Below are 8,568 nucleotides of genomic sequence, written 5' to 3'. Positions count from 1 at the left end.
GCTGTGGTCACTTTGCAGCTCACCCACAAGGGGCCGTGTCCCCTGCCAGTCCATCCAGGACACCCGGGTCCTAGCCCAGGGCTCTGCCCACACCCCACCCCCCCTGGTCCCACAGGGTGTGTCTGGCCAGCACAGTCACCCACGCCTGCTCCAAAGAGCCAATGAAGTCGGCTGTCTCCAATGCCCCCCACAGAGATGAGGGTGCTGAGGCCCCAGAGACCTTGCAGCTAGCAGAACGCCCCGCTCTGGACGCTGACCCGGGGTCCGGGCCCCCTGGGTCCCTGCTCTGGACGCTGACCCGGGGTCCCGGCCCCCTGGGTCCTGGGCCTGTCTGGGTCTCTGGTGCCCCCGCTGGCTGGTCCTCAGGATGGCACATGTGGGGAGGGAGAGAGTACAAGGCCATCTAAAGGCGAGCTCGCTGGGTCTCGTTTGTCCGTCTCCTCTTCTGTCAAGTCAGCCGAAGGGTCAGAGCCCACAACGACGGACTGAGCCTGTGCCCCGCACCCCCCCTCCCCTACTCATGGAGCGGGTCACAGCGGGGGTGTGTGGGGGAGTCATCCAGAACCCTGATGCGGCCTGCCCCTATCCAGACAGCCAGAAACCGCAGGCCGGCCTGCCCGTGGGCTCTGGACAGCGACGCCTGTCTGCACCTCACTTCTGCTGGGGCCACGGACGAGGCAGGGATGGTGGCTGTGCCTCCTGCTCGCACCTACTTCCCCGCGGGAGTCCAGAACATCTGGACGGAGCCCATCCCTGGCCCTTGTTGGGCCCGGAGCCCCCCCTCCCGTTATGAGGTGACGCCTTCCAACTGAGACTGAGGGCCCACCTTCCCGTGGGAGGAGGCGCTCAGGGTCCAGCCCGGGGGTGGCCGGCCTGGGGGTCCCCAAAGGCAGAGGAGGAGGGGGGCCGACCCGGCTTCCCAGGCTGTCCGTGGCTTGTCGCACCTGCGCGGTTCTGAGGGTTCCCTCTTGGGGCCCCCAGCCCTGGCGATGCCGGAGGAAAGGAGCAGAGCCAGGGTGCCTCTGTGCCCCGCCCCCCGGGCACCCTAATCGGAGCCCCAGGGCCGGCAGGCCGAGCCTCCCAGATAACAGCGTGGCTGGCGCTTCCCACAGCAGCCACTCCATCGTCCGGGTATCATGCACTGCCAGAGGGAGGGCTGGCTCCCGATAAAGCCTGCCACTCTGCACGCCTGGGGGGCAGAAGCCACCACTCGGCTTGCTGGGGGCCGGCCGAGGCCCGGGAGAGGTGAGCAGGCCTGGGCTGGGGATAGGGCAACAGTCACCATAACAACCCACCTCCCTGGTTCAGGGGGGCTGGTTCTGAGGGGCCGAGCGTTTGGAAGGGTGCATTAGGAAGTACACAACCTGTGCAACCGTACACGGCGGCCCTGGTGACGTTCAACACCCAACTACTCAGATAATGTCTTTCCAGCACAGTTCCTGTCCCACCCCTTGCGTAGCTGAGGAGGGTCAAGGGGTATCAGAGCCCAGTTAGCATCTACCAGAGACCCTCTCTCCTGAGCAAAAGTAAGCCTGCATCAGAGAACGAGGGGGCACCTGCTCCGGCAACACTGGGTACCTCACGGCGCAGACCCAGGCCGAGAGTGAATGGGTGCGGGCGAGGGGCCTCGGGTGGGAGGCGCTGGGCGGGGCTAGGAGCCGGCAGGGAGATGCGCTGGTTTTCACGCAGCCGCCGTAAGAGCCAGACGGCCCGTGGCAGCTGTGGAGACGCCTCCCAACCACCCCGGGAGGCGGGAGGCGTGGGGCCGTGAGCACCCTGGTCTCTGGACTCGCGGCTCAGTGGTCACACCTGGGCAGGGATGAGCAGGTGCAGCCTCCGCCCCCGGGCCTCTCGGGGACACGGGAGCAGTGACAGCTGGGTGGGCTTCCAGGCAGCGGCGGCCTCCCTGGCAGCCTCCCGTCTGCCTGCTCTTCGTGGCTGCCGAGCAGCAGGGGTGACGGGACGCAGAGCCCAGCTCCAGATAAGGGTCTGGTACAGCTGTCAGGAGGTCCCTCCCCTGCGCGCAGAGGGGTGACTGAGGCTCAGCTCCCTCCTGCCACACTGAAGCCCCTCGCGGGGGTCAAGCTGCGGGCTCACTGCACGCGACGGGGCGGGAGACGTGAACCGGAGCCCCAGCCACGCTCACGGCCACGGCCTTGCCACCCTGTGCTGGGCGGGCCAGCCACCCCCTTCCGTCCCGTCCCGGGGGTGACTTCCTGCTCTGTCCTCAGTTTCCCTTCTGTAATCGTCTCCTCGGGGAGGGGTCCCCCACGGGGGTCAGGCTATCACTGCAGACGCAGCATCAGGACAGAGACTAATTTATTCTGGCAAACAACCCACACACGTTATTTCCAGAACAAACACCGCACCGGGGCTCGATTCTGCCCCCCGAGCGTCTGTGAGGAACCAGAGGAGAGAATCCAGCCTTTGCGTATTTACAGGATTTAAATGTCTGTTTAGGTCTCAAAGCCCTCTGATGGGTCCCCAGGGGACAAAGGAGGGGGCTCAGGATCCACTTCCGTGGTGGTGGCAGAACTGAGGTCTGGGGCCAGGCCCTGCCTCTGCTGTGTCCGTTGGCCTCAGTTTACCTGTGGGGCCGATAGCCCTGAGGGCAGAGGCAAGCCTGTCAGCCTGAGGGGCCAGCATCACTCTCCCTGCTGGGCTGTCCCAAGGTGTGGGGCCCAGCCCAGGAGGCCACGCCGCCGGCGCCCCAGGCCCCAGCTCTGCCTCCCGCGCCAGAGCCCGCGGCAGTCAGCCTCGACCACGGGCACGGCCCCATCCCGCAGAAGCAGCCCAGAGGGCTCGGGGTCACACGGGGGTACAGCCACTCTGCCCAGACCAGACCTGCTTTCCGACAGGAGAGTCAGGGCTCCGACCCAGACCACCCGGCTTCAGAGCCTACCAGGTCTCGGCCCCCCGCCCCCCACCCCAAAGGCTGGCCCGTGGCTCTGACCCGGGGCAGCCCTGTGGTTTGTGGAAGGACCTGAGCTTGGGGGCTGCCTCTGCACCTCGGCTGGGTGGTGGCCCTTCCAGGAGCCAGACTGTGCCGTGCTGGTGGCTTCCAGAGCAAAGTCCAGTGGCCCCATGGGCCCCGCCCTGCCCGGTGGGCTCTGGGGTCCCCGCCAGCGCTCGCCGAATCTCACCGGCCGTGGCCTGGCCCCGCCCTGTGGCTCCCATGGGCCAGCTGGCCCTGGCCTCATCGGGAGCGGCCCTNAAAAAAAAAAAAAAAAAAAAAAGGGAGAGAAAAAGAGGGACAGGGAGCGGAAGAAAGCTCCGGGGGCGAGCTGGCCCCACCCTGCGGGGTTCTAGAAGTCTCCGTGGGCGTGGGCCCAGAGCGGGGCAGGCTGGGAGGCCGTATGTGCTTCCAACATGGAAACCAGGCCCAGAGAGGGTGAGCGACTCTCTCAAGGTCACATGGCAGGCCAGGCTGGCAGGGGTGAGTGAGCCCAGCTCTGTCCCCCCGGGCCAGAGAGCCCCTGCCCCCACGCTCACACAGATGCACTCCCCCGATGCCCGGGGCCTGGAGCCTCAGGCCAGCGGCCTGGGCCAAGGCCACTGGCTGTGAAGTCCAGTCCCTTTTCCGGCCCCAACTTAACCCTGCTGAGTGGAAGGCCATGAACTTGGAGGCCGGTGAGGTCCTAGAAAGACAGAGAGAGGCCGGGCGGCCCCCTTCCTGCCCCACGCGGCCGCCGCTGTCCAGGCTCTGTCCTCTCTGCAGCTTGCGCAGCTGAGCTTCTGGAACGGAGCCGCCTTGAGGTGGGGGCGGGAGACTGACTCCTATCAACCGAGCCGAGCCCCGGGGGCTCCCGAGCCTGGTCTGAATCCCACCCCAGGCCCCTCGCAGCTGGACGGGTCACTTCCCTCCCAGCCCTTGGTCTCTCCTTATGCGAAATGGGGGGGGGGGGAGAAAGGGTCCCCGCCTCCCAGGGCAGCACAACGCGAGGTGACATGACAGACGTGGCGACCGAAGGCGGAGGCTGGACGCTCCGTGCGCGTCCGGCCAGGCCGCCGCGGTCCCCGCACGACGTCGGCCAGGCTCTTGGCCCCTCTGGGAGGCCCGACTCCTGAACTACGTGACACGAGCGCCTGCTCTCGGCGGTGACGGGCCTCCGAGGCTCAGACCCAGCCGCACCCCTGGCCCCGGCTCGTGGGGCGACGTAAGGCCAACACGGAGGGCGGAGCCTGGGGCCACGGGCACACCAGGCCGGGGCCACGGGCGGGCGTGGAGGGCCGCCTCCTGGAAGGCTGTCTGGAGGCCAGCTGAGCCCCGCCGCAGCCTGCGAGCCCGAGGCGTGGGGCCACGGAGCCACGTGGCCGGGACGGGAGGGTCACGGCACGGGTGCCGTGGCCCTGCTCACACGCGAGCCTCCCGAGCTCCGGCTGGAGGAGGCCAGGTGCCGGCTGCCTTCTGGGAACATCGCCACCTGCTGGGCCCACCCGGCAGCCCGATTTTGCTTCCTGTGTACACGTGGGGCCGGAGGGGGGGGGACCAGGGACGGGCTGAGCGGAGGCTCCCGGGGAAGCACAGGGCCGGGCTCCGGGGTGGCGGCGAGGTCAGAGTGCACGGCGGGCGGCCTGTCCCGATGCCGCCTCTCCCCAGGCGGGGACATCTGCTGGAGCCAGCCAGCTACTCACACTCCCCTGGGACAGTGNGCTGCTGCCGGGCTCGGGGCTGTCCTTCGCGCCACCCCACCTTGCAGGCCGCGGGGAGTGGGGCCCCAGGGCCAGGAGACCCAGAGCTGTGGGGCACCAGCCGGCCAGCACGGCCCCTGGAGCAAGCCACACCTGAATGCTGCATCAGGGAAAGGGGCAGAGCCTGATTCCAGCCCCTGTCGCCAGCGACCAGGCGCCTTCGGGCAGACCCCGCCCCGTCTCCGGCCCCAGGGTCCCATCTGTGAACTGTGGGGACGCGGAGTCGGGGAACAACGGTGGACTCCGTCTCTCCTTGCTCTCTGCCCCATGAGAAAAGCAAGACTTGGAAAAGTTGAGGGACTGTCTGAGGTCACGGAGCCCGGGTCCCTGACCTCAACCTCGGCCGCATGTCGCTCTCAGTATTCGGGTCCATCGGGGGCCAGGCGCCCGTGGCCCCATGTCACAGGTGGGGGTGACGAGGCAGGGCAGGGCAGAAGACGTCCCCACGCCAGGCGGTGGCGCACGGCGTCGGGTGCAGCCACGGCGGGAGGAGTGACCTGGTGGCTGCTGCCGTCTGCCAGACGGGACAGGGCGAGGGGGCCTCGGACACACACTTGATCACCGGCCCAGAGGCAAAGTCACCTGAGGCCTCAGCGGACTTGCGGCTGCCGGGGGCCCGGGGGAGGGTTTCTGCCCTGCGTCCGGCCCCGGCGACCCCACGGGGCACCCCCGGCACGTCTGGGCCCCTGTGGGAGGCCCGGCTCTGGGGAGGGGCTGCTGGGGGACCAGAGCCTGTGAGCTGAGGACACATAAAAATGGGGACCAACAGCTGTCCTCATTCAAAAACCAGATTTCACCTACGGGCTGGGATTTCCCGCCTCATGGGGGAAACGGGCACCGTGGCACCGCCGGCCTCTGGCTCTGGCAGGGCTAGAACCCCTCAGGGAGCGAGCGCCTCTCCTGGGGACCATGGTGCACCCCTGCCCCCGTTCCTGGGGGCCGTCGCAGGGCTGGGGCTCCAGCCGGATGCTTTCCCGCCGGCTTATGCTGGGTGCCCAGCACTGGAGATGTAACTGTGACCCAGACCAGCACCCACATCATCGACAGGGAAGGTCAGAGGAGAGACCGCTCCGGGCGGCCTCCCTGACCCACAGCACGGGGCGGGGTGCCACTTCTGGGGCCCCCGGTCCAGACCCACCACTGCCCACGCGGGTCTCCAGCCTCCCTGCTCCAGCCCCCGGCGCGCCCTGTGCACCACGGCCCCCGTGGGCCCCGGGCCCGGGGGCGGGTGCAGGGGTCCGGCCGGGCGGGCTGTGCGGAGCCTGAGCCCTCCCTGGAGGGGGCTTCCTCCTCTCCCAGGCCAGAGCTTTTCAAAGGGCTTCAAACCCAGAACCTTCCTTCCTAAGGTGATGCAGGGGGCCAGGCTGGAGTGGGTGGGCTCCTTCCACCTCTGACCCTGAGGCCTGGCTCCGCCCTCTCAGCTTGGGGCCTATCGGCCGGGAGCCCACGCGGCCCACGCGGCCCACCGTCCCCGCCCGAGGCGCGCTTTCCACCGGACGCGGGCCTGTGCCTCACGTGGCTGCCCGCCGGGCGTGGCGCCACGCATCCCAACCCTCCTCCGGCCGCCAAGCGCCACTCGGTGGCTGCATCACGTGGGGCAGCCTGAGCCCTTGGGGAGCTGGCGGGCCGGCAGCATTCCTGGGAGCCACACGGAGGGGCTGGCAGGGCCACAGTGGGTGCTGGCCACGGCGCCTGCCACGGGGTGTGGCCCCGGATGCCTGGCCAGGGACCTCTGTGTGCCCGTCCCTGCCATGCAGGCAGGGGGGGCGATGCCATCGGCTGCGGGCCCCTCCCTGCCTCTGGCTTCTCCCCCGACCCCCCACCCCCGGCCACCTCTAGCGCTGGGCTGCTGTCAGTGTGTCCCGAAGGCCCTGACGGTGCCTGCGACCCAGTGGACACGTGTGTCTGGGGGATGCTGGCCGGAAGCAGGGCCGGCGCTGGACGACCCAGAGCGGCCACGGAGNGACGGCAGGGCCGGCTGCCCCCAGGTGCTGCAGCCCCAGCTCTGCCCCCGCCCCACCCACCAGCTGCTGCCTGTGAACCTCCCCTGCTATCGCTGGAACATCGCTGGAAATTATTGATTTTTTGACACAGAACAACAGCCCATCTTTATCGGGCTGAACCCTGGCCCCAGCTAATGGTGGAGCTGGNTGCACAGGGCTGGGTGGCAGGGGCCCCAGGTCTGGGGGAGGTCACGGTCACCCTGCCTGAGCCCCCAGGCCGGGGCTTCCCGGGGACACGGCTGTGAGACTCGTCCCCCTCGGGCTCAGCCGAGAGCAGCGCGCCCCGCAGGAGGAGACACGGGGTGGGGGCGTGCGTCTGCGTGCTGGGCCCCAAGTACGGCGCTAGTGCCCCGGCCAAGACTTCTGCCGGACGAGGTCTCCCCTCAGCCCCGTGGGGCCTGAGGACACCAGCTTCCGGGAGCCCCAAAGTGGGAGAACCCATGGTCCCTCCAGGCTTCTTGAAAAGCCAGCTGCCCTGGGTCTCTAGGCCTCAGTCTTCCCGTCTGTGAAGTGGGGAGAGGGAGTCCCGTCAGCTTCTGGACCCGGGCTACCCTGGCCTTGGGAGACAGACGCCCAGGCCTGAGCAAGGGGGTGAGGGTCCCTGGCTGTCCCCCGCCCCCGCCCCGCCCGGTCCTGGCAGCTGGCTGGAAGCAGGATGTGTGATAAGGTAAAGAAAATACCTCCTGTGCAAACAGCTTATCTGGCTCCTATCGGTGTCCTGGCCCCTGCCCCCTGTTTTTCCAGGGGCCGACGCCACTGGGGGCCCTTCCTTCCCGTCCGGCCTCCAGCCTCTCACCCACCCTGCTCCCTGCCCAGGCCGGGGCCCAGCCTCTCCTCTGTGAACGGAAGGGCAAGCGGGCCAGTGAGGGTCTGGGCAGAGCCCGGGTGGTCGCAGGGGTGAAGCCCGATGGGACGGCCCTCCTACCGCTGCCACTGCTGCCCCCTGGGTGCCGCCCCCAGCCTGGTGGGTGCCCCCCCCCACCCCGGGGGCAGCAACAGTCATGGAGGTGCGAGGTCAGCTGGCACCACCGCCACCACCCGTCGCCCGGAGAGCTCCCTTAGGGGTTACAGAGATCCTTCCAGAAAAGACAACTCTTGTCCGCCCCACCACAGAGGAGGCGCCCGCACAGGCCCCTTCACAGACGGGACCAAGGGTCAGAGGGGACCCAGCCGCACGGCGAGGCAGGTGACGGAGTTCAAACCCGGAGGTCCGACCCCTTCCAGGGCCACATCTGGCTGGAGCCCACAGCTGGGCTCCACGGGGAGCGCCCTCTAGGACCCAGCAAGTCCCCCGGGCCCCGGGGTGGGGCGGGTGCGAGGTCAGCAGAATGAACAGGCAGGGGGGAAGGTGGCGGGCAGCGGTGGGGCCACCCCGATGCCCCCGCCGGCTGTCCCTGCCCGTGGCCTTGGGCGCGGGGTCTGTCCGGCCCACCCACGTGTGCGCGGGAGCTGCACTCAGACAAAACGTTTAGGAATCCACGTGGCACGTGCTTCTTTCAGAATCACTTCTCCCTCTTCTGGGAGAGATTTTGCAGGTCGGCAACGAGGAAAAATAAATGCTTTCCTGTCTTCCACGGTGCGGCGCACGGAGGGGACCGTTCCGGGGTAAATTCCTAGGGGCTGGTGGCTGTGCGTGTGGGGCGCAGCCCGGGGCCCCTGGGTGTCCGTGAGCACGTGCCGGGAGGGCCCCGCGGACGCCCACACATCCGGCCCACCTGCCCGGGGCCGCCGCCCCCCCGGGGCACAGCCGAGAGAGGGGGCCCACCCGGGGGCGGCTGCGGGCTGGGGGGGGGGCAAAGGCAGGTCCTGGGGGGGGAGGGGGCCTCCCCGCTACGACGACACACAAAAGCTCCCGTGATAGCATCACGCCACG

General features: G+C 68.8%; 1 protein-coding gene across 1 annotated transcript in view; it reads right to left on the bottom strand.

Annotated features, from left to right (window-relative positions):
- The window catches only part of ZFPM1 (zinc finger protein, FOG family member 1), a 33,459-nt gene that overhangs the window by 14,328 nt on the left and 10,563 nt on the right, over window positions 1–8,568 (bottom strand). The window lies entirely within an intron of this gene.

Source organism: Crocuta crocuta, unplaced genomic scaffold, assembly GCF_008692635.1.
Source record: "Crocuta crocuta isolate KB4526 unplaced genomic scaffold, BGI_CrCroc_1.0 scaffold61, whole genome shotgun sequence".
NCBI lineage: Eukaryota > Metazoa > Chordata > Mammalia > Carnivora > Hyaenidae > Crocuta > Crocuta crocuta.
Note: the sequence above shows the minus strand (reverse complement) of the source record. Positions and strands in the feature narration are given on the sequence as shown.